This window comes from Aethalodelphis obliquidens, unplaced genomic scaffold (assembly GCF_003676395.1).
Source record: "Aethalodelphis obliquidens isolate GAN/ISIS:26980383/991018 unplaced genomic scaffold, ASM367639v1 scaffold15, whole genome shotgun sequence".
NCBI lineage: Eukaryota > Metazoa > Chordata > Mammalia > Artiodactyla > Delphinidae > Aethalodelphis > Aethalodelphis obliquidens.
This window is the reverse complement of record NW_020837959.1, coordinates 12,314,267-12,337,973: the sequence shown is the minus strand read 5'-3', so window position 1 is coordinate 12,337,973 and position 23,707 is coordinate 12,314,267. Positions and strand designations below refer to the sequence as shown.

Here is a 23,707-nt window from a genome sequence, read left to right as displayed (position 1 = left end):
CAGGCTCAGCGGCCATGGCTCACGGGCCCAGCCACTCAGCGGCATGTGGGATCTTCCTGGACTGGGGCACGAACCCATGTCCCCTGCATCGGCAGGTGGACTCTCAACCACTGCGCCACCAGGGAAGCCCCTTTAATCCATTTTGAGTTTATTTTTGTGTATGGTGTTAGGGAGTGTTCTAATTTCATTCTTTTACATGTAGCTCTCCACTTTTCCCAGCACCACTTATTGAAGAGACTGTCTTTTCTCCATTTTATATCCTTGCCTCTTTTGTCATAGATTAGTTGACCATGTGTGCATGGGTTTACCTCTGGGCTTTCTATCCTGTTCCTTTGATCTATATTTCTGTTTTTGTGTCAGTACCATATTGTCTTGATTACTGTACCTTTGTAGTATAGTCTGAAGTCAGAGAGTCTGATTCCTACTGCTCTGTTTTCTTCCCTCATGATTGTTTTGGCTCTTCAGGGTATTTTGTGTTGCCATACAAATTTTAAGTTTTTTTTATTCTAGTTCTGTTAAAAATGCCATTGGTAATTTAATAGGGATTGCACTGAATCTGTAGATTGCTTTGGGTAGTATAGTCATATTCACAATATTGATTCTCCCAATCCAAGAACGTAGTGTATATATCTCTGCATCTGTTTGTGTCATCTTTGATTTCTTTCATCAGTGTCTTATAGTTTTCTGAGTACAGGTCTTTCACCTCCTTAAGTAGGTTTATTCCTAGGTATTTTATTCTTTTTGTTGCAATGGTGAATGGGATTGTTTCCTTAATTTCTCTTTCTGATCCTTCATTGATAGTGTATAGAAATGCAAGAGATTTCTGTGCATCAATTTTGTATCTTGCAACTTTACCAAATTCATTGATTGGCTCTAGTAGTTTTCTGGTGGCACCTTTAGGATTTTCTATGTATAGTATCATGTCATCTGCAAACAGTAACAGTTTTACTTCTTCTGTTCTGATTTGTATTCCTTTTATTTCTTTTTCTTCTCTGATTGCCGTGGCTAGGACTTCCAAAACTGTGTTGAATAATAGTGGTGAGAGTGGACATCCTTGGCTTGTTCCTGATCTTAGAGGAAATGCTTCCAGTTTTTCACTGTTGAGAATGATGTTTGCTGTAGGTTTGTCATATATGGCCTTTATGATGTTGATGTAGGTTCCCTCTATGCCCACTTTCTGGAGAGTTTTTATCATAAATCGGTGTTGAATTTTGTCAAAAGCTTTTTCTGCATTTATTGAGATGATCATATGGTTTTTATTCTTCAGTTTATTAATATGGTATATCACATTGATTTGTATATATTGAAGAATCCTTGCATCCCTGTGATAAATCCCACTTGATCATGGTGTATGATCTTTTAATGTGTTGTTGGATTCTGTTTGCTAGTATTTTGTTCAGGATTTTTGCATCTATGTTCATCAGTGATATTGGTCTGTAATTTTCATTTTTTTAAATTTTTTTGAATTTTTGAATTTTATTTTTTTTATACAGCAGGTTCTTATTAGTTATCTATTTTATACATATTAGTGTATATATATAAATCTCAATCTCCCAATTCATCCCACCACCACCACCACCCCTGCAACTTTCCCCCCTGTAATTTTCTTTTTTTGTGATCTCTCTTAGTAATGAAATAATGATGCTCATAACTACCTACCATTTCTTGATAACCTACTATGTGCCAGGCACTGTGCTTAGAGCTTTGTATTTGTAATTGGTAACTGATATCACAGTAGTATACCAAACTGGAATGCTGTCAGCCCAGTTACCCTGCCCAGCAGGAAGTCTAGTCCTCCTCCCCCACCCCCACCCACCAGGAAAGTGCTCCCCCTACCTGATCTCCACTTCCCGAGGGGCGGGGGGCTTCCAGGCAGTCTGCTGGCTCCATCTCCTCAGGCTAAAACTCAGTCAAAAGAACTTCACCCCAAACTAGACAGTGCTCCCTTTTAAGTTATTCCTCTAAGCTGCTTTTTCTAAGATCCAACTCTGCCCTCAGGAGGGCTGGGTAGGGGCAGGTAGAAAGCAGGTTGGCTTCCTCCAGAACCAAGAGACACCTGGGCTCTGCGTTCTTCAACAATTCAAGGCTGCGGGCAGCTCTCACCACCCCCAGGCCACACATCTTTCTACCTTATTGGTAATTTTATTTCAGCGTCTTCATCACTCTCTCCCTTCCAGAAGAGTGTTCTGAACTTCAGTTATTGGGGACAAGAGGTTAAGGTCTTAGTTCCTTCTCTCTTAGAACATCCGGTGCTCTGTATGCAAGTTGCTGAGGATTCATCTAGCACTCTGCTTTTCAAAAAGGGTATGGGGTGGGGACTTCCCTGGTGGTGCAGTGGTTAAGAATCCACCTGCCAATGCAGGGGACATGGGTTGGAGCCCTGGTCCCTGAAGATCCCACATGCCTCAGAGCAACTAAGCCCATGTGCCACAACTACTGAGTCTGCACTCTAGAGCCCACAAGCCACAACTACTGAGCCCACGTGCCATAAATACTGAAGCCCACACACCTAGAGCCTGTGCTCCGCAACAAGAGAAGCCACTGCAGTGAGAAGCCAGCACACCACAACGAAGAGTAGCCCCCACTTGCTGCAACTAAAGAAAACCCACGCACAGCAACAAAGACCCAACGCAGCCAAAAATTAATTAATTAATTAATGTTTTTTAAAAAGGATATGGGATGGGAGACTGATGAAGGGATTTCCCCCCACCCCCATAGTGATTCAAATATTCTCCAAAGTGATATTTGCCATCTCTACCAAAAGCAGGCCAACGTTTTAGGACCCAAATCACCAAGCACTGCCAACTGTGCACATCCTGTTTACTCAGCTCCATTGTTCCCATGTTATAGCTGCAATATAAGGGTATCCTGGGTCCTATACCCAGAAAAAGGTTTAGCTTCATTGTCCTCTTTCAGGGCAGAAGAAAATGCCAACAATTACTCCTCTTTCTAATATCTATTATGACCAAAGATCTCTGGAATAAATCCTACTGCTCTGACTTTAAAGTAATCTTGTATTGTCAGGATACCAGTTTTTAAAATAGAGCAGTTGGGGACCCAGGGGTAATTTTTAGAATCACAGTGAATTACAGAGCAAACAGAGGCTGAAAGTCAGAGTAAGGCACGTGTCTCTGATGAATGAGTTAGCAAAAAAATTTGTTCTACTTCAACTCAAACCCCCGAAGTCAGACTCTGCTGTTTTTATTTTATTTTATTTTTAGATTTTTTTAAAATAAATTTATTTATTTCTTTTATTTTGCTACACGTAGGCTTTCTCTAGTTGCAGCGAGTGGAGGCAACTCTTTGTTGCGGAGCACAAGCTCTAGGAGCGCAGGCTTCAGTAGTATTGGCATGTGGACTCAATAGTTGTGGCTTGCAGGCTGTAGAGCGCAGGCTCCGTAGCTGTGGCCCACGGGCTTAGCTGCTCCGCAGCATGTGGGATCTTCCTGGACCAGGGCTTGAACCCATGTCCCCTGCATTGGCAGACAGATTCTTAACCACTGCACCACCAGGGAAGTCCCTCTGCTGTTTTTAGAATCTGTAAAAGTTCTGCTAAGTTCAACTAAAATTCAACGACGTAAAGAGGAGACGTTCCATTATCGTTGCCATACGGGAGGAAGAGCTCCAGCTTTGGAGGCAAGGAAGCTGACTTCAGTCCCAGCTCTACCTTGAGTGGGCGCTTTATTTAACTTATCTGCGGCTCAGAATCCTCATCTATAAAAGAGAGACAGTAGTACCAACTTTGTTGTGAAGAGTCAAAGAGATAACATATGCCCAGCCCCAGATGGGTCCTGCCACATTGGAGACACTAAATCAATATTCAATATTCAAATGAATAATGGAATAAAGCACCGGGTATTCATGCATAGACTACTCAATAAGGGTCAGTTTCCTCCTCTAAGTTGAAGCATGGGTGTGATTGAGGTCATCCAGGGGGAGAATAAAGAGTGAAAAGAGAAGGGCCGAGAATGGGCAGCAGGTACAGAGATGGGCAGACCAGGCGCCCATAGCAGACGCCCGTGGGAATGCCAAGAGGTGGGGCTCTGGTGAGAGGGAAATGGGGAAGCCGAGGGGAAGAGACGTCAATACAGAGATGTCCGCTGTCTGGTGCCGAAGATTAGAATGGAAATATGTCCGGATGATTAGAAGATCAGGAGGCCTTTGGGTTCCAGGATCAAGGTTCCAGCAGAAACAGATGGCAACTCCAAAGAGTTTAATAGCGACTATTCAGAAGGCTGGGCGCAGACTTACAGGCAAGTGACCAATGTCAGGTACCTGGGACTGAAAACAGCAGGAAGCCAATACCATCCCTGGGCTTACAGGAGAAAGGGGATCAGGGTCTCCAGGGCCCTGTGGACACAGACTGGAGGAGGGGCCATCCACGTGGGGTCTCGGGAGAGCAGGTAGCCAGTACCAAGCCCATCCCTTCAGCGGTGGCCAGATGGGCGGGAACCAGTGCACTGACTCTCCCCTGTCCTTCCACCCTGTTCCTCCCCCCACCCTCCCCTGTCCCCCCCCCCATCTCCCGCCTCCTTCCATCCCTCTCTTAATCTTCCCCTCCCTCCTCTCCCCCCACCCTGCTGTCTTCCCCTTGAAGCCGGAAGTCAAGGGAATTCAGGTGATGCCATCTTCAGAGGTCACCTTCTGGCCGTAAGGATGGAGAGTGGGCCTATGGCAAAGGGGACTAGATAGCACCAGTGAGACGGCAGTTTTACCGGGGTGGGGTTGAGACTGGTGGGGAGAAGGTACGACAGGTCCTCTACTCACAGCCACTCTGGAAACAACCTGAATCTCTATATATACCTGGAAAACAAAACAACACAATGCCACTTCCTGTAAGACAGTCTACTGTTCAGAATTAAGACAGTGTCTCCCCAGCTGGGCTGAGCTGGGTTTGACTGCCTGCTGTCACCGTGAGCTGCAGAGCAAGCGCTTTTTGAGACTAAATAGAAACACCTCAGCGGCTCTGTCGGATGGCAATGAGCCACTGCACTATTTCTCTTAAAAACTGTAATTCCCAAATCTGAAAACAATTTGAGAAAGAACTAAAAAAAGGACCATGTCCGCTCCGCTTCTCTCTCTGCGTCATCGCTGTGCAGGGATGGGAGCTATTTCAGCTCCTCCTGCGAGGACAGATGTGCCCTGACCCACCTTCCCTCCCAGACTGCCCTGAGCTATCTTTGAAACTGGGTCTGCGCTGGGGCCTACGTGGCCTCAAAACCTTGGAGCGAGCCAAGAGGGTACTAAGGGCTAGGGTGGCAGGCAGCGGTGGCTTTTGCTTTTCAGGACGGCGTACTGTCCACCCCACTGGCACGCGCACTGGCACATTTCGCACCGCGGTCTGCACCCTCCGAACATGAAAGCAGGAGTGTATCACCCCAACTGGAGGGAAGCCAGACCTCCTGGGTGGAACTGGAGCTGCAGTTCCTCTTTGCACCTGAGTGCCCCCAGGCCGCGGAGCACAGCCTCACAGTCGGAAATCTCAGTTTCCCGGGAGGACTTGCAGCTCATGGAGACGCTGGTCAGTGCATTAACTCTTTATAGCCTCTGTCCGGCTCGCATCAGCAATTCTGACAACCTCTGGCTTGGTCCATTTTCCTCCAGGCCTTGTTAAAACATCCTTTGCTAGCAATTTCCCAGAACTTCTAACATGAAGTGTGACAGGGTCAGGGGCAATGGGGGTCAAAGACACCCTCCCTCTCTTCAGGGGGTTCTATCAGTTAACATGTGGATTGAAACATATGGAATTGCTGTTATTCTTAGGTCAAAAATGGTTGGATGTCAGCATTCAAGTAATTCAACCTAAATCACAGACAGAACCAGTAGTCGAAATATCACCTTCATGAATGGCTTGGAAAATGCCCAAAAATGTCCCAAAGACAAGGCTCTCTGGGGAAAACTAGATTAGAAGGAGCATATAACTGAGGCCTAAATGGAGTTTCCACTTGCCTTCGCAGAGAATTAATGACCAGGGCTGCAATACACTTTCCCGCAGAGCACAAGGCGGATGGGAGTCCTCCCCACAACCAGGGGACGACTCACTGAGGTGCCCTGGTGGCCTCAGGAACTCCTGTAGAGGTGGCAGGAGGCAAGATGGGGAGACGGTGGCCCCTTGTCCTCATTCTGAACCCTGAAAAGGGACCACCCCACAGGTTGTCCTGCATTAGCCTGGGGCGTGGACACATCAAAGTGAATCTGGAAGCACAACATGGTTGTGATGATTAATGTTATGTCAACTTGGCTGGTCACGGGGAGCCCACATTAACTATCACTTCTGATGTGTCTGTGTGGTGTTTCCAAATGAGATCAGCATTTGGATCAGTGGACTTGGTAAAGTAGATCATCCTCCCTAATGTGAGGGGCCGTCAGCGAATCTCTTGAGGCCCTCAACAGAACAGAAAGTAGAGGAAAGAATAATCCTCCCCGTCTTTTTTTTTTCCTGCCTCACTGCTTGAACCGGGACCCTTCACCGCATCTTATTCTCCTCTTGTACTTGGGTTTACATCATGTTTCTCAGGTCTCTAGTCTTAGCTGAATTACACCACTGGCTTTCCTGGGTCTCCAGCGTGTAGACAGCAGATCATGTGAGCCAATTCCTTTTATATGTGTGTATATCTCCCATTGGCTGTTTCTCTGGAGAACCCTGACTAATACAGTGGTTCAGCAAAAGAGCACCCTGTGTACTTTGCTTCCTCGAGCTACTCATGGCTTCCAAGGACATGGGTAGAACCAGGAAGTTCCCAGAGTCCCTAAGTGGGGACTCAGAGGCATCTGAGTTGAAAGCAGCAATGGGCCTGCCATTGTGAGGGGTGAACAACCAGAAGCAGAGGCCTGGGGTGGACTCCCTGGCCAGGGAGCTAGGTGGAGACTAATGCAGAAATGCAGCGTGCTTAGAACACCAGTAAGAACCAAGGCCAGGTCACGTGGGAGGGCTACCAGGCTCTACTTAGCCGTGAGAACAAATAACACATTAATTCCCATCAAGACTATAGTTGCAAATGCCAGGAGGGTGTGTGCCAAGAGGGAAACGAGCACCTAACAAAGTTGTGTAAGTCACTCCATGCTTTAGGTGTCCAGAAGCCATCTTAGGTAGGTGGGAGAGAATAGCGTAGAAACAACAACAACAAAAGCACAAGCAACTATTGTAAAACACTGACTTACTAAAGAACCTGTTTACATTTACTACATAGACAATTTTTTTCTCCTTATTGTGGTGATATTTATGAGAAAGACTAGGATAGCTATAGAAGAAAATTAAGAAACATCTGAGAATATTGAGAACAAAATTTGTGACCTTACTATACTTATTAAAAGTAATTTATTTTGAACAAACAGTACAGAAAAAGATTATACTACAGTTTTTGCTGGAACCTTGCATAATCTAGCATGGATTTTGGTATATACCAAATACACATGCCATCCAAAAGTTTTAAAGTGCAAGACTGTAATAGATAAAACTATTGGTCCCAACTCTTCCCTCATCCATGGATATAGATCCGTGCCCTTTGTCGTGGGATTAGCTTTCTGAGTTGTCTCTGGCCAATCATCTTGCTAGTGCCCATGTTGTAGGAAAGAAAGTGAAGCCAGAGAGGATGGCCATATCCCAGGTCTCAGGAGAGTCCCTGGGACGGCCACCAAGTGTGGATTCTTGGCTTTGCACAGGAGAGAATTTAAGAGCAAGTCATAGTAAAGTGAAAGATTTATTCGGGGAGATACACACTCCGTAGACAGAGTGTGGGCCATCTCAGAAGGCAAGAGGCCCCAGGGTGTGGGATTGTCAGTTTTTATAGGCATGGGTAATTTCATAGGTTAATGAATGGGAGGATTATTCCAACTATTTGGGGGAAAGGGTGGGGATTTCCAGGAATTGGGCCACCCCACATTTTTTTGGCCTTTTATGGTCGGCCTTGGAACTGTCATGGCGCCTGTGGGTGGGTCATTTAGCTCGCTGATGTGTTACAATTAGCGTATACTGAGACTCAAGGTCTGGTGGAAGTCAGTCATCTGCCATCTTGGACCTAGTTGGTTCTAACCAGTTTATATCGTGTCCTCAATGGCTATGTCACTCTTTTAAAGGTTGTCCCCTGCCCCCTTCCTGTTTCATTCCCTCCGAAGAGATTTTACTCCCATATTCTTATGGGAAGCAGAGAGGCAACGGTCCATGTTCTGTAGCTGCTTCAGGGCTGAGTAGGGGTGTCGACCCTGCCCGTCAGGGAGTAAAAATCTCTGGATGCCTGATCTAGGGGACCCAGGGGCAGGACAGCTCCTTGTTTTAAGGTGGTATGGACTGGAATCCTCGCATAGCCGTCATCTTTTTTTTTTTTTTTTAAATGCCAACTATTTATTAGCAAGGAAAATGGAAGAAGGCTCTTCTGACAAAAGAAAAAATGTTTTTCTAATAAAAGAGACATATTTAAAATGAGTAAGAAATATCCAGTACCTGCCACATGAAGCCAATAGGAAAATCCCAACAACTACCAGAGTGTCATTATTCCATGACCCCTTTCCTTACAGAACAATTTTAAAATTATGTATTTTGGCACCTTATATAATATTGGCACATGACAATTGTGGAACAGTTGTAACTGCTTCCATAGCCTTCCTATGAATCTTCTTGAAGATGAATCACTGATGAAGCATCTGGACAACAGTAACTGTCTACAAATGACAGAAGACTTAAAAAGCACAGTTAGACATCTGATTACAGTATAATTGATAAAAAAGCTTGCTTACTGTTGTGACGTACAACATTTTAAGATAATTACTAGAACTATAGCATTATACCAGGACATATCCAAATTTTAGAAACTTTACATAATGTTTAGAATGTCTACATTAATAGCATTCATCCATAGAGTATATTTTACATAGGTTTATCACTCATGTGATAAGGCTCTCCATGTAATTTAACACACCAAATAATACTAGTTAAATATTTCTCTCTGAGGTGCTCAGGGTCCCTCTAAACATCCCAAAGTTAGCTGGAAGTCAAAAGAACTTTAATTAAAATTTGATATTTGGGAAGTTTGTCCAAAAGTTTCAAAACATTTGGTTAAATAACATCATAGGTCACTGTGAGACAATACTTATTTTTTTAACCAAAGTTACAAGAGATCTCAAAAGCAAATACAGATCACTTAAAGGCAAAGAAACACACAATCCGTTATCAAAAGCAGCATTGCAAGAAAACTTTGTTCTCTTAACAGAGAGACTGAACGCAAGTCTTTCCTCAGCCCATTCTGAGCAAAATCCATTAATCCAACTAAATTTAATCCAATCTTAGAAAATCCTGATCGTGCACAACTTTTTTCAGTTTTTTTTTTCATTCCTCAAACCTTCTTTCACTGAAAACATATATCTCACTTTCCTTAAGAGTTTTTTCACGTCGAGTTACTTTTCTTGTTGACAAATTTGCAACAGATATAATAAGGTTTTATTTGACCTCTAGTAAGCCTAGGTACAACAGAAGTAATATACTTAACATTGATGACTCTAAAGACATGTCTATATTAATCAAAACAAGCTTAAGCCACCTTCAATACAAGATATCAGTTTAGTACTGAATATTTTCCAGATGACATGAACCTGAAATTCATTCTGGCCAGATTATTTTCTATTTCTGAGTATTTATATAAGTGCTCAACTTCCTTTAAATCAATTAAATAGAGCTCTTTTACAAATTAATTTTTGGCAATACCATACATCTACAACATAGATGTATGGTATTGCTACATATAGATACATACGAACACACAAACAAACACAGAGACCTCATAGTTCCCATTCCAAAATTTCAGGCATGAGTCAGGTACAACAATGTAAAACCCATCAGTTACAAAAGAGGGTGGATTTAAATTGGGTTTCTGGCAGATGGAACAAATCAAGGTCACTTGTCTAGATGGCTAAACCCTTTTTACTAACATTTATGGAAAAGATGCTTAAGATTTCAATTTGTGTTTGACAAGTTCCACATCACCCCGTTTTTCAAAATTTGTATTTTAAAAAGATGGCAGAAAAAAAAAAAAAAGATGGCAGAGATAAGAGTTCCTGGAGAAAACCAGGTAGAACATTTGCATTTCAAAGGCATGGGAGTAGAAAGACAAGTTCCTCCTGGGATGACTTTGTTCCCCCTTTGTTCAATACTTATAAACCTCTTAAGATAAATAGGGAAGGTTTGGGGAGAGGTAAAAGGATTGGTGGGCTTTGGATTATTTTGGGAGCCACACCTCTGGTCCTATAAAGACTAGATTTGTAAAACAAGGACAGGTTTGGGGTTTTTTTCCCCCTCAAAGAATTGGGTGGCCACCTCAGTGATATTGAAGGACTGATATACCCATTCACCTATGTTGGAATGTTTTACTTTTCCTGATTGAGCTTAAGGGAGAAGGTCTCCCCAAAAATTCCTAACAGGTATGCTTAGTTTAGTCATACCAGTAGCCTCCCATTTTGGTACTCTATTTTCAAACACTTTTGGGGTTCCTCCCTGGGTTTAAGAAATTCTTTAATTGTGGCCCTCAGTCAGGTCTTTGATCTGCGGAGGCTTGCCTGCAGCCTCATGTGATCCCATTTCTGAAGGTAGTTGGACAATTTTTAGCTACCCCCCCCCCTTTTTTTGTCCATTCCATTCCTAACCTGTAGGCACCCTAGGCTTGAATTTTATAAGCACGGAGAGTGGAGGCATTCATGGCATTACATTGTCTGGATTTGTCCACTCAAAGGAAAAGAGATATTGGAAGTCTGGGTGCTGGGGAATGCAGAAGAAGGTGACATTTTAACACTGTGAACAAGTTTAACAGCCCATAGTTTAAGAACTTAGATTGGGGTGGAATGGAGACCTCCTCTGGCTTGGGACTGAGGTAGATTCCTCGGGCCAAGAGCAATTGTTTTCTAACCCATAAGGGTCTCCAGCTTGGACTGTTGTCTGGAATTTAGTGAGCAAGTCCCTTCCCAACAAGGGGACAGGGCACTCAGGCATGAGCAGAAAATGAAGTGCAAAGGTAAAATTTCCTAGCGAGCAGTGGAGGGGAGGGGTGAATCGCTTGGTTTTGGGCTTTCCATCAATCCCCATTATCATACAGAATTGGGAGAACAAGGGTCCAGGGAAATCAGCACAGAGCAGGCAGCCCCCATATCTAATAAGAAAATAACTCTCCTACCTGCCATGTCAACGGTTACCCAAGGCTCCTCCGGAGAAATGATCAGGTGTCCTTTGGGAGCCAGGGAGGGTCCCGGGCCTGTCAGTCTTTGGTCCTCTCAGTCATCATCGATTTGGGAGCCCCAAGTCCCCTTTGGGACTGGGGGCAGTCCCGTTTCCAGTGGCTCTCTCGTTTTCATATCGGGCAGGGTCTTGGTGGATTTTTCCCACAGAGGGAGTATTTGCCCTTCCTGTCGCCCTTCTGGCTGCACCTAAAACCGACACTTTCTCAGTGAGACAGTGGCTCCGATCCAGGCTTCCTGGATCCTGTCCTCACCATGGGTCTTCCCAAGGGATGGTAACCCTGAGGTGTTACCATCTGAGGTGGTGCAGGGGTAGAGCTGCCTCCAGTAATTGTGCTTTTAGCTGTTGTCCCTGAATCCATTTTGCCTCTTCAACACTATCTTTATTGTTAAATCCTCCAAAGACCAAATCCATGAGCTGATTCATGGTGGGCTGGGGTCTCCAGCTCCCCAGATGGGGCATTAGGGTTAAACAGTCCAGAAGACAGTGTCCCGGTCAGAATTGGGGGAGGTAGGAGTTCTTGGTAATGGACCCCAAGGAGGTGGACTCATAAGAGGATCATCTAAAACATCAGGCTCAGGACTTCCCTGGTGGCGCAGTGGTTAAGAATCCGCCTGCCAATGCCGGGGACACGGGTTCGAGCCCTGCTCCGGGAAGATCTCACATGCCGCAGGGCAACTAAGCCCACGCGCCACAACTACTGAGCCTGCACTCTGGAGCCTGCGAGCCACAACGACTGAAGCCCGTGCACCTAGAGCCTGTGCTCTGCAACAAGAGAAGCCACAGCAATGAGAAGCCTGCGCACCACAACGAAGAGTAGCCCCAGCTCACCGCAACTAGAGAAAGCCCGCACGCAGCAATGAAGACCCAACGCAGCCAAAAATATAAATTAATTAATTTAAAACTAAATAAATAAATAAAACATCAGCCTCCTGTGGGGGAAGAAGGCACTTTGAAGGGATGTGGGCCAAGCACACCTGGCAGGAGTTCTTTAGACCTGGATTTTGGAATAGGGTCATGAACGTTTGGATGTATGGGACTTCCCCTCATTTATCTTCCCTTTTACAAAATAGGTCCAGCTGCAAGATGGTACTGTAATTCAGTGACCTTTTTTTTTTTTGGCCAGATCTCTTGGTCCCCTATTTTGTATTGGGGCCATGCAGTATTGCAAATAAAAATTAATTTTTTTCTTAAACCATCCTGTCTAAATTTTCCCCAGTTAGCTAATATGCATCCTAGCGGGGAGTCCTTTGGGGTGCTTGTAGTTGCCCCCATTTTTTATTAGGATGTCTTGACAAGAGTCTGATGGATCCTGGCGAGGTGGTAGTTATTTGTCCTGGCGTTCTCCCAGTGTCAACAGTGGGGTCCCCGTGAGCACCCGATATCTGCCTGGTCGGTGAGCCTGAGTAGGCCCCTTGGATTAGTCAGGGAAAGGAACCAGAGCCAGTGGGAGAAAAAGCAACCAGAGTTTCAGGGCCTAAATCCTTCAGAGAGAGAGAGGGGAGGAGACCCAGGCCCTGAGCCAACTAAATGGTTACCTTTATCACTGAAACAAAAGAAAGAGAAACAAATAGAGCTGAAGGGTAGGGCTGGAGTGCCACAAGGCAGTGATAACAATACAAGGCAAAAGCTCCCCTCAGGATACGGCCCTTGTGATGTTGAGGAGGCCTACCTCTCCACAGACGTAAAAGGCAACACACAACCTACTGGCAAAGCCAGCAAGGAAGCTCAAGGATCAGTAGTCCAAGAAGTCAAGAGAGAAGTCGGAGGATATAAGAGAAATCCAGGAAAGGAGGGAAGGTGTGCAGCCACGACGCTTCCCAGAAGAGAAAGGAAGGTGTACAGCCATGACACTTCCTAGGCCAGAGGTTCGTAAGCCCACTGAGAAAGGTGCTCGCCCGCTACCTCCGCTCAGGGGTTGATAAAGTCCGCCTGTGACCTCCACAAAGAAAGTGCTCTCCCCCAACATCCTCTTGGGGGCGCAATGAGGCCATAAGCTCGAGAGCACTCGGGGAGGGCCGGCTGCAAATCTAGAGGAGGACTCAAGGAGTCCCCCCAACGTGGGCCGACGTAGTTCCAGCGTCCTGGAACCGAACTGGGACGAAAAACAAGTAGGGAGGGGGAACTGGGCTCAAGGAACCACAGAGGGGAAATTCACCCAACCGAGTTGTCAACACTTGTCACGTGGTCTTAATTTGGATGTCCAGTGGTCGTCTTGGTGGATCTCCTCAAGTCCAAAGAGACAGAGCAATAGGAGAATGAGAAAGATCGAGGGGAGAAAAGTCTTGGTCTTGGTGGGCTCCTTCCTGGCCAGAGAACTGGTCTTTGCCAGCTCCTACTTGAATCTACATGGCTCAGGACAGGTCACAGCCACGCTCCAGAGAGGAGCCATAGCCCAACAGCAAGATCAAGATTATGCCCTTTGAGGTCCCAAGCTGGGCACCAGAAAAGATGTTGCAGGAAAGAATGTGGGGCTGGAGAGAAGGGTCACGTCCCAGGTCTCAGGCGAGTCCCTGGGACGGCCACCAAGTGTGGGTTCTTGGCTTCGCCCAGGGAAGAACCCAAGAGCGAACCATAGTAAAGAGAAGGAAGGTTTATTCAGGAAGATACACACTCCACAGACAGAATACGGGCCATCTCAGAAGGCGAGAGGCCCAAAGACAGACTTTCATGTGATATGATCGATCAACATGGACCACAAACACAACATTAGAAACTAGAGGATATTTTGTGAAACTTTAAACAAGCACAGTGTATTTCCTACATTCCTTGTTACTATAGGAAAATGATATATCTGAATAACAGAAAACAGAATATAGATAAAATTTCTTCACTTCCCCACCACTTCCACAATAAAAATAAATCTTACCTGACAGGACTTTGCATTTCACTTAGAAGACAAATTAACAAAGGAATAACAGCTATCTGAACTTCAAGGTTTTCAAAACAAGGGATGTTATTTGGGGGAGGTAGTTAACTCAGTGAAATCTCATCATATAAACTCATTACAAATTCTTCCTGAGTAGACAATTTTGGTGATGCTATGTGGTTCTGGTCAAAAACAAAGAAGCAAAGAAACAAGTATTAATTTTTGAAATTTAAGATGATTTTTTGATATATAACTGAAATATTAGTTTCAAGTGTACAGTACAGTGGCTCAACATTTGTATATATTGTGAGATGGTCACCACAATAAGTCTGGTTGACAACCATCACCGCACATAGTCACACATTTTTTTCCATGTCATAAAAAAATTTTAAGATCTGCTCTCTTAGCAACTTTCAAATATATAATGCAGTGTTCTTGATTATAGTCACCATGCTGTAAAGTACATCCCTATGACTTAATTATTTTATACCTACAAGTTTGTACCTTTTACCCATCGTCACCTATTCACCCACTCCCCATCGCCCACCTCTGGCAACCATCTGTCCTCTCTATCTACAAACATATGATGCCTCCAGCTTTGTTCTCAAGGTTGCTTTGGCTATTCAGGGTCTTTTATGGTTCCATACAAATTTTAGGAGTGTTTGTTCTATTTCTGTGAAAAATGCCATTGGAATTTTAATAGGAATTGCATTGAATCTGTAGATTATTTTGGGTAGTATGGACATTTTAACAATATTCTTCAATCCATGAGTACAGAATATCTTTCCATTTATTCGTGTCTCCTTCAATTTCTTTCATCAGTGTCTTATAATTTTCAGAGTACAGATCTTTCACCTCCTTGGTTAAATTTTTTCCTAGGTAATTTTTTTTTAATTTTATCAGAGTATAGTTGATTTACAATGTTGTGTTAGTTTCAGGTGTACAGCAAAGTGATTCAGTTATACATATATTCATTCTTCTTCAGATTCTTGTCTCATATAGATTATCACAGAATGTTGAGTAGAGTTCCCTGTGCTATACAGTAGGTCCTTACTGGTTATCCATCTTATGTATAGTAGTGTGTATGTTAATCCTAAGCTCCTGATTTATTCGCCCCTCCCCATGTTGCCCCTTTGGTAACCATCAGTTCATTTTTGATGTCTGTAAGTCTGTTTCTATTTTGTAAATAAAGTTCATTAGTATCTTTTAAATTAGAGGCTACATATGAGTGATATCATATGATATTTGTCTTTCTCTGACTTACTTCACTTAGTATGATAATCTCTAGGTAATTTATTATTTTTGTTGCGGTTGTAAATAGAATTATTTTCTTAATTTTTCTTTCTGATAATTTGTTACTAGTGTGTAGAAATGCAACAGATTGATATATTCATTTTGTATCCTGCAACTTTACTGACTTCAGTTACTAGTTCTAACAGTTGTTTTGTGGGGGTCTTTAGAGTTTTCCATATATAGTTTCATGTCATCTGCAAGCAGTGACAGTTCTTCTACTTCCTTTCCCATTTGGATGCCTTTATTTCTTTTTCTTGCCTAATTGCTGTGACTAGGACTTCCAGTACTATGTTGAATAAAAGTGGCAAGAGTGGGCACCTTGTTTCTGATCTTAGAGGAAAAGCTTTCAGCTTTTCATCATTGAATATGATGTTAGCTGTGGCTCGTCATATATTGGCCTTTGTTATGTTAAGGTATATTTCCTCTATACCCACTTTGTTGATAAGAACCATTGTTTGAAAGGACTAAGGAACTTAAAAACCTAACAATTCTAATGGCTTTCTCTATTTAATGAAGCTTGAGATGGGAACATTCTCTAAATAGGAATAAAGAGCAAATATCTATTCAATTTACTCTTTCTTTTTAATAAGGGTGGTAGCAGTCTTGCATCATTGGGTTCTGGAATCCTTTTTCCAAATCTTAATAATGTATATGATTGTTATAAGTGCAAATACAAGCCTGAAGACAAGTAAATAGTAGGTTTATATAATAACCCAACCAGATTGAATTTGAGATTGCCTCTGGTTTATAACAATTTCAGAAACAAAAGTGAGTAAAGGGATTTTAAATTCCAAAAGAACTAGAAATTCAAGTTCAAAGGCACCTTACTGAAACTTGTTTTAAAACTACTGAATCTCAGGAAGTCACTTATTAAAGGTCACAGTTTCAATTCTAACAGAGGTTACAACAGGACTGACCACCACTATGTAATAATGTCTCTATAGTATTTGTCTTCTCCTGTCAGGAAGAATTATTCATTCTTTATTCATTCAGCAAATATTTATGAATTGTTTTTGTTATACCATTGGTTCTTCTAAGTCATAGAAATACTGAGATGAATAGTTTACATTTCTACACTCAAGGAGCTCACAGTTAGTGGGGGAGCCATACAAGAGAACCAGCCACCACAACAGAACACCAGTAGGTTGTAATCTATGAGTGCACAGAGGAGGGCAGCCAGCTGGGTCAGGAGAGGCCATCCAGAAGAACTGACACATGGAACTTGGTCTTGAGCAATAGATGGCAGTTAGCCCAACAGGAGAGGGCATTCCGGCGAAAAGGTACATCATGTTCAAAGGCAAAGCAAGGAGAGTATGGAGTATCTGGGGAATGACAAGTATTTCAGTGTGTACGTACTTGGCAGTGGGGGAAGATGAGGCAAGAAAATCATATAGGGCCAGATCAGAAAAGAATTCCCATGCATGCTAAGGACATCCCAAAGACTGACTCTTGAAAGAGGTGAAAGACCAGCCTTGGGCCAACAAAGAACAGAATTTAATTGTGACACTACAAATCCATATTTAAGCCTATGGCATCCAGGGTATTATTACTCTTTAAAAAATAGATTTGTGTCAAGATTCAGAAGGAATCTCATTTCTAGCCAAGTTTACCAAGGGCAACATGATTCCATCAGCTGATTCTAATTAGACCTACACCTGCATTTTACATAGGAGTGGACCTTTGAGGACTAAGGAGCCAGTTTTCCTTCAAAATAATCAAACAGTGCCCATTAGCTATGGACAAAGGGTGGAGCCGTTTGGCACAAACTTGAAGAGGGTAGTCTGTAGAGAAAGGGGAAGCCTGTGAGCTGGACAAATATGATAGCAAGTGTCCTGATGATTATAAAACTAGAGGCAAAGCCAAGACCCAAACCCAGGTCTCCTGTTTCCAAGTCCAGTGCTCTTCCCATCGTTTCCTTCTTCTTGCTAGAGAGGCAGTAAAATGTAACCAGCATAGCTGAAAATCCACTGACTCTAAGTTCAAGTTCTAATTCTGCCACTTTTAAGTTTCCTTGTCATTAGCAACTGCCATAGAACTCAGCATCCTCATGGATAAAATGAATGGGTTTGGGCCCAGATCCATGCTTACAACACCACTTATCTGGCATAGTAACGAGGTAGTAACACCTCTGATTGTGAATGCGTTCTCCCTTCACCCTATTCCTTGAAGAATATAAAAGAGGAGCCTTCAGCTCAGAAAGGTCATGTGCTCACTGGCAGCCAGTGGCAGCAGCCTTAGTTGCTAGAGTTCCACGTACCTTGTACTAGGAAAAAAAGAGTCCATTGTTTAAAAAGGAAGAAGAAATGAGCAAGTTTGTAAAGCACTAGCCTGTATGATCTCTAAGGTGACTTCTAGCTAAAAATAATGAGCCTTATAGTATTGGGAAGATATAGGAAAATTAGGGGATGATTGAATCTGAGTTGATTCTCACTGAGTGCTATGTGCCTGGCACTATGCTAAAGGTTTCCTACATATTAGTTCATTTATCTTCACAGCAGCCCTGGAGGTGGCTATTATATCCATTTTACAGATGAGAAAACAGAGGTGAAGAGAAATTGAATAACTCACCCAAGATTACCCAGTGAATAAGGGTGGGAGCTGAGATTTGAACCCCAGAGGTCTCACTCCCATTGGAAGACAATTAATGTGGCCCTTATAATTTATTAGGTGACCACAGTATCCTAAAGAAAATGTGTCAAGCTTTCACTGGCCATGAACCCTCTCAGGTAAATGTAACTCTGTAGAACCCCAGAGTCAGATCACCTTATGTTCATTCTGATGTCTGTACAGAATTTTTTTCCAAATCCAAAGCCTGGAATTATCTTCCACGAAGAAACAAGCTAATATAGCCTGGCATCCGATTCCTCATCTGTAAAATAGACCTAACACTTACTTCTGAAGGTTGTACTGGAAATAAAACTAAACCCTTATCAAAGCACCTAGCTGGCACATTACCTCCACAAATGATAGTTTCTGGGGTGATACATCTCCATTTGTCCTTCTGAACAACAATGAGCCAGAGGAAAATGGGAAGGAACATAATACTCAACAAGAGGGAAACAGCTAAGTAAATTATACTGCGTCAAACTCAGTGGGATATTAAGAAGCCATTTTAAAAGATAAGTATGAAGGCCATAACAAACTTTAAAATGTTTAATGTAAAAATATACAACACAATTCTAGATTTACCCTGAGTGTAATTACATACATAGGCTGCACTGAAAAGACTTAACAGAAAAATAAAAGTAGAGGAGTAAGATTGTGGATTTTTGGGTAAATATTCATTATGGTGCTCAACATTGCTAGTTATTGGGGAAATGCAAATTTAAACTACACTGAGATACACCCACCCCAACACCAAAATTAAAGGACAGATAAAACCAAGTGTTGAAGAGGAGCTACTGGAACTCTCATACATTACTATGGAAGGATAAATTCTTCCACCAGTTTGGAAGCCATTTAGCAGTATCTACCAGGCTAAATAGAGTTATGCCCTATGACTTGGTATTTTCATTCCTGGGTATAACTCCAACAGAAATAAGTGGCTGTCTTTACTAGAAGACAAGTATAAAGAACATTCATGGCAGTATTATTCGAAATAGTTCCTCAAGGCAGAAACAACCCAAAGGTCCATCCACAGGAGAATGGATAAATAAATGTAGTGTATTCATACAATGGAATACAACACAGCAATGTAAAAGAACAAATTACTGCTACACAAAACAAGGGTGAATCTCACAGACATAATGTTCAGCAAAGGAAGCCAGAATCCCATTTATTTGAAGTTCAAAAGCAGGAAACACTAATCTATGGGGATAGACAGAGGCCAGAGGTGTGGTTTTTGGGGGATCCTGGGGGTATTGATTGGAAGAGAGAATAAGAAAGCCTTCTGGTATGCTGGAAATATTCTAAACTTAATCTAGGTGGTGGTTACACAAGTATATAAAATTCATTGAAGATTTGTATACAAAAAATTATTAATATTAGTAGCATTCAGTTTTTAATAAATTGAAATCAGACAAAAACTTAAGATAAAATCTGCTTGACTTTCTCTCTTCTCTCTTTTCCCTTGAAGTTTCTTGAGTTTGGAGAATTACCTGATGTACTCAGTGGGAATACATTTCTAAAACAAAAACAGATGGCCATTTAAAAAATATTATGCAAAGCATAATGCAGTTAAATCAATTTTTGATCTTTTTTTTTGTTTTCACTTTATGACATTGGACAATCTTTTCTTCTCCAGCTCCTTCTGAGCTGTAGTTTGTCCACTTGTAAAAAGGATGAGAATTTTCGGTGCCTCATTTGAGCAATAAGAATTTGTGAACAAAATCCTGCTAGCACTCAGAAACTTTTGGATGTTTGGGGGAATATTTAGAATATGTGATGTGGACTTAGGTGTGTTGGTAGATTCCTTTATAGTTAACAAGATTCTTTTTGTTGCAAACATTTCCCCTTTTTTAACTTCTGTCTTTTGAGTATATACTGTATTCTGAAACAAATTCTGAAAAGTTTCTGACAATTTAGTTTAAGTCACTGATATACTAGACTCGAGCTTTGCCTCATGTTGAATGGAGTTCCAAAGAGACACATCAAACTCCAAATTGTAGCTTATCAGGGCACTTTAGGTAGCTTTGTAGATGGGGCAAGAGGCTTATCTGCAGAAATCCTTTCCCTGTGTACTAAGGACTTATCTTTTCAGGGTCAACCCCACATGTTCTTGGATCCCAGAATCTCTGTCTGAATCCACCCCACCACCTTCCTGACCTCCTTCCCTTCCAGATATCTGATGGTTGGGGCACCCCCTGACTGCAGTGACTTCCCCCATTACTACTTGTTATGACTTAAAATGGTTCCAAAACAGTGTCACTACCCATCTCTGTAGCAAATCCGCCTTACATCACATCATCTGTCTACAAGATAAAGAACACAGCTACCACCAGTTCTGCTAATGAAATGTGTCTTCCCCATGTGGGAAAAGACAACCCTGGGAGTTTCTCCCCCATCTCTGGGAGGCTCATGCTCCCCGGCCTTCCTCCCACACTTTTCTACCTGGCATCCTTCAGGTCTAGAAATCTCCATCCTGCCCTCAGTGCGCACCACTGCTGCTTCCCACATTATGGGCATTCAGTTCATTCACCATATGAACTGAAGTCGGAATAATGGCATTTAGAATTCCACACCAATTTGCTATTAAAAGAGATCTAGGCCCGTGCCCCTTGGGAACAAGAGTTGATTTTATAGGTTACCATGAATATATCAGTACTGAATTAATTTAGAATTTCCAAAGTTTAAAAAAATCAGATCTTTCAAATAACTGTGACCACAACCATAAAAGTCAGACCACCAGATTAAGAGACAATAATCAAGGAGTGGTAGTGATGATTTTCAATCCCACAGAGCCTCTTACACAGCAAAAAGAGTCTGAGCTGAAAACAAGATTTACACATTACCTATTTCCGTGTTTTTTTTCCTCAGACACCACCTGGGCAGCTGACCTATTTCCCTGTCAGAAGCAATGACATGAGGCTTTATGTGATATTTTTCTACATCTGTAGGTTTGAAAATAAACAATTTTGAAAACCTGCAGCTCAGCACTTGGCATTTTACCAGAACTTTCCCAACTCCCCAAAGCCAAATCTGTTTTTTATTCCACTATGGAGTACCTCGTTTATCTTTCTAGGAGAAAATATAATAAAAACTAGAAAATTTGGTTCAGAGGATATATAATGGACACTTAAAACAATCATATAACAATAGTTCTTATGAAAAGCATATCAGGCCTAGGTTTATTTATATATATGTATACATATATATATAATATGTAGATAGATTTGTATTTATATTATCTATGTATATATAAATATAGATAGATAGGTATATTATATACAGATATATTTATATAATCTATTGATATATATATATATATATAGAGAGAGAGAGATATAGTCTACTGCCCCAATTTTTATTCTTTTCTATCTCTTCATTAGTAGATTAATAAGAGGTTGGGTAAGAGAGAGCAACAGAGCTAAAACAGAGACAAAAGACCAGTCTCTTAGTACAATTACTTACAGAATCCTGAGGATAAATTTCATAGTATAGCTAACATCATACCTTTATTCAAAGGGGACAAAAAGGGCTGGTGCTGTCTTTATAGCACATGAAAAATTCATTTTTTCTCAGCAAAAAGAAAAGTGATAAATTTGATTTGATCTGCTCCTTTCAATTAAGAAAAAAATCTACTACGGTGGAAACATTCAATATTGCGGTCATATTACAAATGTTGAAATCTAGAAGTACGGATTTAAACTGCCCTTGAGTGGTCAGGTTTATTTCTCTAAGAATAAGTTGGAAAAGCCCCGTACAAATGTAAACCATCGTGTGACTCGGTGGCAAAAGGCCTGACACGGGACCTGTTGATTTGAAACATGTATATATATTATGTTGACCAAAACTTTAAATGCTAGCAAAATGTTTTAAAGTGTTTAAGTCACAAGCCAATTATCATTTCCAGGTAGGCCTGCAAAATGGGGCACGTAACTGTTTGTGCCGTCCGCTTTGTCAGTGGCAAAGGCTCTCCTCCGTGAGTGTCTGAAAGGGCCCCCCTTTGGTGAAACAGTTCACCCAGGCCTTGGGGTGGGAGGGGTCCAAATGGCTACCCAACTGCTTAAGCTGGCCCACGAGCCCAGCCCAGAGACAAAACAAAAGCAGGAGCTGTTGTCCCAGCTAGGAGAAAGCCACCCACGAAGGGGAAGTCCCCACTGAGACCGCCTGTCCTTTGAGCAGGTGTTAATGTTGTCCCCACCTTGTGGAGAACAAGAAGGCTCAGAAGGTGGCAACGGCACACTTGTGGACCCCACTGAGCTCTCTGGCCTCCTGCCTGCCTTGGGCCATGAAAGGGGAGTTCCCGAGTTCATTCTCAAGGGAAGGGCCAGGCTGAGATGTCTCGTCTTCAGAAAGACTCTTCGCACAGGTTAACTCGGAAGACAGAGGAGCTCTAGCTAAGCTGGTGGAAGCTATTAGGACCAGTTATAATGACAGATATGCAGAGATCCACCATCACTGTGAGGCAATATCACAGGTCCAAAAAAAATCTGTGGCTCTCATTGCCAAGATGGAAAGGCAAAGGCTAAAGATCTTGCCACCAAACTGGGATAAAAGCACAATGCTAACTTTTCTGTACATAAAAATACAAATTATCCTTCAAAAAAACCTCAACCTCATAACAGTATCTTCACTTTCCAAATTCCCATAGTGCTACTATACCCTAGAACACACAAACTCACGCATGTTGTTTTTTAAATTGAGTTAATGTGAGTGATGTGTCTTCTCTAAGTTATAATCTACAATTTATAATCTCAAGTCTAGAAAACGTTCTTTGTTGCTCCACCTTGTATTTTAGTTACTTGGTACCTGTCCTAAACCTCTCCTACCAGACTGTAAGTTTATTGAAGGGAGGAAGTGTATGCTACTCATCTTTGGGCTGAACGGATTTAGGACTAAGATCATTTTGTTGTTGATGTTGTTGTTTATATCGTCAAAGCTCCTAGGACAGTTCTGCTCACCCAGTAAGAGCATGGCAGCAAATGAGCAATGCCTAAATAGGGTCCCCAGGAACGCCACCATGTGCCCACATCTACATCAGATATCAATCTCCCTGCCTCTGGGGTTATCTCAACACTACAAGTGGTGAATGTGTTAGTAGTTCTATCATGGTTGTTAGACTTATAAGAATCAGCGTCACACTAGCCTGAGCTATAGTAACAAATAAATGCCAAAATTTCAGTGGCTTCTCAAGGCAAAAGTTTCTTTCCGATTTATAAAATGTCTGAAGCAGCTGCTCTCCTTGACATGGTGACTCAGTGATGGAGGCTGCCTCCCTCTGTGACTCCTCTATGTCAAAATGGTCACCACCAAAGGGAAGAAGATTATGGAAACCTAGACTTGTTTTTAATTGCCTTGGACCAGAAGTGACAAAAGTCCCTTTTGCTCGTGGCCCATTGGCCTAATCTAGACACCTGGCCCCAAGTCAATTAAAGGGGAGACTGAGAATTAGGGGAGTCCATGGAATATTTGGTGAGTATTGCTGGCTCTGCCATACAACTGAATTTAAAAAATGAACCAGGGGATCAGTTAAGGAACGCCACTTATGCAGAGAGATGTCTGTACCGACAAGGTACACGACAATGATGTAATGTTTCATCGTATCGTTGAAAGAAGAGCTCCACCATTTTTATATACAATATGATCTAAGTTTATGAATTTACTTTTACCATTTTCTGGGAAAGCAAGTCCAATAAGAAAATGTGTTTTCTACTTCATATAAAGAA

The 23,707-nt window shown here is 42.3% G+C and overlaps 1 pseudogene; it reads left to right on the top strand.

Moving 5' to 3' along the window:
• Positions 1-22,535, top strand: part of LOC113625294 (60S ribosomal protein L7a pseudogene) — a 136,584-nt pseudogene extending 114,049 nt beyond the window's left edge.
• Positions 22,536-23,707: the final 1,172 nt, after the last annotated feature.